At 36.6% G+C, this 5527-nt stretch overlaps 1 pseudogene; it reads right to left on the bottom strand.

Annotated features, from left to right (window-relative positions):
• Positions 1-1437: 1437 nt before the first annotated feature.
• LOC108292730 lies at positions 1438-2624 on the bottom strand (annotated as a pseudogene).
• Positions 2625-5527: the final 2903 nt, after the last annotated feature.

Here is a 5527-nt window from a genome sequence, read left to right as displayed (position 1 = left end):
AAGTTCAAGTGATTTCTCTGCCTCAACCTCCTGAATATCTGGGAGTATAGGTCTCCGCCACCACGCCTGACTAATTTTTGTATGTTTAGTTGAGATAGGGTTTTACCTTATTGGCCAGGCTGGTCTCGAACTACTGACGTCAAGTGATCTGCCCACTTCAGCCCCTCAAAGTGATACGATGACAGGCGTGAGTCACTGTGCCTGGCCAGCAGTTTCAATATTGGTCGTAAGAGCTTTCACGATTTCCTATTTTTATTTCTTTTTTTCTATCTTTTTTTCTGGAGTCCGTTTTCTAAGAAGTTGTCCTTTTCACTCAAGTTATCAAATCTATTGGCATAAAGATTTTCTTAACATTCTTGTGATAGCTTTTTAATTATGCTGCATCTGTAGTTTTAAATGTTTTCTATATTTTAATGTATGTCTCCCTTTTTATTGATCAGTCTTGCCAAAGATTTGCCAATTTTATTGGTGTTTCAAAACAACCTTTTTCTTTTGTGGATTCTCTTTGGTGTGTATTGTTTTCCATTTCTTTATGTTTTTTTTATTTTCTTACATCTAATATCTTGTTTGGTTGCCCTTTTTCTTTTTTTTTTTAATTTATTTTACTTTCACTTCTGGGGTACATGTGCAGATTATGCAGGTTTGGTACATAGGTATACATGTGCCATGGTAGTTTGCTGCACACATCAACCTTTCATCTACATTAGGTATTTCTCCTACTGCTATCCCTCCTCTAGGATACTCCCCACCACCTCCTGACAGGCCCTGGTGTGTGATGTTCCCCTCCCTATGTCCATGTGTTCTCATTGTTCAACTCCCACTAATGAGTGAGAACATGTGGTGTTTGGTTTTCTATTCTTGTGTTAGTTTGCTGAGAATCATGGTTTCCAGCTTCATCCATGTCCCTGCAAAAGACATGAACCACCCTTTTTTTATGGCTGCATAGTATTCATGGTGTATATGTACCACATTTTCTTTATCCAGTCTATCATTGATGGGCCTAACAGTGCCGCAGTAAACATACGTGTGCATGTGTCCTTATAGTAGAATGATTTATAATCCTTTGGGTATATAACCAATAATGGGATTGCTAGGTCAAATGGTATTTCTAGCTCTAGATCCTCGAGGAATCAGCACACTGTCTTCTACAATGATTGAACTAATTTACACTCCCACCAACAGTGTAAAACATTCCTATTTCTCCACACCCTCTCCAGCATCTGTTGTTTCCTGACTTTTTTTTTCACATAAGGAAGCATTTATTTGAAGTTTAACATGAAATCATACAAATAAAATGTGTATAAACAAATCCACATTGAGTCATAACACTGATAGCAAAGGACAAAATAAAAACAAAACTAACTGGCAGCTATATACAGTTGGACACAATTGTGTCTTGTACTCTAGAAAGTCTTTTATAAAATACTCATCTTAGATTAACAGAAGACCAATCTTGAATGTTGTCCTGCAAGATGGGTTACTTTACCATCTCCCCCTGTTTTCTCCAATGTTATCCTTTAGTATGGCTGGTAATTGTTTTGGTGATTGCCACCCACTCGAAATGCCTTGCCTTAAGTGCTCTGTTGGCCACTGTAGTCTGTATATCCCTGTCCATATCCATAGTTCCCATAGTTATACCCAGTATAATCATATCTGCCATAGCCACTATAGTTTTGATCACCAGCGCAGGCACTATTGTAATTTCCATATCCTTGATCATAATACTTACTAAATCCTTGGTTCCAGTTTTGGCCCTGACCTCAGCCATGACCCCTTGTACCACCTTGTACCACTAGCTGCAGCACCTCTTCCACCTTTTTGTTGTTGTTGTTGCTGCCTATATACCTGTTTGTGTTGTGCAACTTTCATTTCACAATTCCCAGAACCAATTTGATGATATCTGCTTTCCAATATTTTTTTTACTGGCTCTTCATCGGTATATGCGATAAAACAAAGACGGTATATGCGTCTTCTTTCATTTGTTTTGTATCCATGGGAAGTTCAATGTTTTCAATCTCTTCAACGTCTCCAAAATATTCTTTGATTTGTTCTTCAGAAGTATCTGGGCTCAATCGACCCACAAAAACCTTTTTAGAGGGGTTCTTTTCCTTTTAAAGCCTTGGCCCTTTTGGGATCTATCAGTTTGCCATGAAGTTTGTGTTCTTCCAGTTCCAAAACCTTATCAACACTAGCAGCATCTTTAAAAAGCACAAATCCATGGGGAGAGATGCCAGATGTAGGTGATGGGGAGGAAGGCAGCAAATCACACTGCCATGTGTGTACCTGTGTAACAATCTTGCATGTTCTTCACATGTACCCCAAAACCTAAAATGCAATAAAATAAATAAATGGGAAAAAAAAGCACAAATCCAAATCCTCTTGATCCCCCAGTGACTGGATCTGTTTTAATTGTGCAGTCTGCAACCGTCATCCCGCTGATTCTTGCTCACATTGACCTTGGCTCCCTCTGTGAAGTCCTCTGTGTTCCTGTACTCCTTCATGTCTTCCATAGTGGCAGAACTGCTGGCAGAGGGATGCAGGCATGCAGTGGTGGCGGCGTGTTGTATGGAGCTGGATTTAAAATGGCAGCAGAAGAAGTTTCCTGACTTTTTAATGATCACCATGCTAACTAGTGTAAGATGGTATCTCAGTGTGGTTCTGATTTGCATATCTCTAATGACCAGTGATGATGAGCTTTTTCTCATGTTTGTTGGCTGCATAAATGTCTTCTTTTGAGAAGTGTCTGTTCAGATCCTTTGGCCACTTTTTGATGGGGTTGTTGGTTTTTTTCTTGTACATTTGTTTAAGTTCTTTGCAGATTCTGGATATTAGCCCTTTGTCAGATGGATTGATTGCAAAAATTTTCTCTAATTCTGTAGGTTGCCTATTCACTCTGATGATAGTTTCTTTTGTTGTGCAGAAGCTATTTAGTTTTATTAGATCCCGTTTGTCTATCTTGGCTTTTGTTGCCATTGCTTTTGGTATTTTAGTCATGAAGTCTTGCCCATGTCCATGTCCTGAATGGTATTACCTAGGTTTTCTTTTAGGGTTCTTATGGTTTAGGTCATACATTTAAGTTTTTAATCCATTTTGAGTTAATTTTTGCATAAGGTGTAAGGAAGGGATCCAGTTTTCCCAACACCACTTATTAAATAGGGAATCCTTTCCCCATTGCTTCTTCTTGTCAGGTTTGTCAAAGATCAGTTGGTTGTACATGTGTGGTGTTACTTCTGAGGTCTCTGTTCTGTTCTGTTGATCTATATATTTGTTTTGGTACCAGTACCATGCTGTTTTTGTTACTGTAGCCTTGTAGTATAGTTTGAAATCAGGTAGTGTAATGCCTCCAGCTTTGTTCTTTTTGCTTCGGATTGTCTTGGCTATGCAGCTGTTGACCTTTTTCTAATGTTAAAAGTCAGGCCGGATCAGTGGCTCATTGCCAGACCTAATTTTAACATTAGAAAAAGAGCATTTTTGGAGGCTGAGCTGAGAGAATAGCTTGAGGCCAGGAGTTTGAGATTAGCCTGGCTAACACAGTAAGACCCCTGTCTCTACAAAATAAATAAAATTAAGTCTTACTAGTTTTTACCTTTTCTTATTTTTTCTAAAATTTGGCTATATATTTTCTCCTAGTACTACAAGTTTTGGTCTGTACTATTTTTGCTGTAATTTAGGTCAATTTTTTAAACTTCCATCATATTTTTCTTTATTCCATGAATAATTGTTAACTATAGAACTTTTGGAATATTTTAAAAATTTATTGATTGTGACTAGTATTATAGTCATGATATGTTCTGTATAATACTGATGCATCAAAATTTATCAAGATTTGCTTTATCTCCTAATACATGGTCCATTTTCATAAATACTACATGTGTATTTGAAAGGTTGCAGTTTTTGCAGTTGCTGAATACAATGTTCTATATATGTCTATTAAACAGAATTGTTCAAATATTCCTTATCCGTACTAAGTTTTAAAAATCAACTTTACCTGTTAATTATTAAGAGAGTTTCTTAAAATCTCTCATCTTTATGGTAGATTTGTCAATTTTTGATTTATACTAAAGGTAAGTTACTATATGAATAAGTTTTTCTCAACATTTTATTGACTTCTACATGAAATTGAAATTATAGTTCAATGAACATTTATACATCTTTTGCCTAGATTTATGAGCCACTAACATTTGCCACATTGCTTTCTCTATTTCTATATGTGTATGAATGAATATATGTATATATTTTAAAAAATAGATATGAAATTGACATAAAATTAACAGTTTAAAGTGTACAATTCAGTGGCATTTAGAACATTCACAATGTGCAACCACTACCTCTGTCTAGTTCTAAAACATTTTCATCACCTCAGGAAAAACCTTGTGTCTATTGAACAGTCACTTCCCACTCCTCCCACCAGCTCCTGAAAACCACCAATCAACACGTCTCTATGGATTTACCTATTGTAGACTGTTTGTGTAATACAGGATCTTTTTATTTGGCTTCTTCATTTAGCATAATGTTTTCAAGTTCAAGCATGTTGTAGCATGTATCAGTGCTTCATCTTTTTTATGGCTGAGTGATATTCCATTATATGTATGTACTACATTTTGTTTATTCATTCATCCATTAATTAACATTTGGACCATGTCTATTAATATCCTTTGGCTATTGTGAATAATGTTGCTATGAACGTTTGTGTAAAAGTATCTGTTTGACCTTCTGTTTTCAAATCTTTTGGGTATATACTTAGGAGTGGAATTGCTGGTCATATGGTAATTATATGTTTAACTTTTTGAAAAAAACAAAACAAAACAAAACAAAAAAACCACTATCTGTTTCTACAGTGACTGCACCATTTTACATTCCCAATAGCAATTTGTGAGAGTTCTAATTTCTCCACATCTTACCAACACTTGTTATTTTCTAATGATGACAATGATGATTAGTACCATTATGGCTAGTGGGTATTAAGTGGTATCTCATTGTAGGTTTGATTTGCATTTCTCTAATGATTAATGATGTGGAGCATTTTTTATGTGTTTGTTGACAATTTGTGTAATCTTTTTTGGAGAAATGTCTATCAAGAACTTTGCTCATTTTAAAACTGGATTGTCTTTTTGTTATTGAGTTGTTAAAGTTCCTTAAATATATTCTGGACACTAGCCTCTTTTTTTTTTTTTGATACACAGTCTCGCTCTGTCACCTAGGCTGGAGTGCAGTGGTGCAGTCTTGGCTCACTGCAACCATCGCCACTCGGGTTCAAGCAATTCTCCTGCCTCAGCCTCCCAAGTAGCTGGGATTACAGGAGTGTGTCACCATGCCCGGCTAATTTTTAGTAGAGACAGCTTTTCACCTTACTGGCCAGGCTAATCTCGAATTCCTGACCTTGTGATCCACCTGCTGCAGCCTCCCAAAGTGCTGGGATTATAGAAATGAGCCACTGCACTGGCCTCTGGACAGTAGACTCTTATCAGATATATGATTTGCAAGTATTTTCTCCCACCGTATTGGTTGTCTTTTCATTTAATAATGG

This window comes from Cebus imitator, unplaced genomic scaffold (genome assembly GCF_001604975.1).
Source record: "Cebus imitator isolate Cc_AM_T3 unplaced genomic scaffold, Cebus_imitator-1.0 Scaffold501, whole genome shotgun sequence".
Taxonomy (NCBI): Eukaryota; Metazoa; Chordata; class Mammalia; order Primates; family Cebidae; genus Cebus; species Cebus imitator.
Note: the sequence above shows the minus strand (reverse complement) of the source record. Positions and strands in the feature narration are given on the sequence as shown.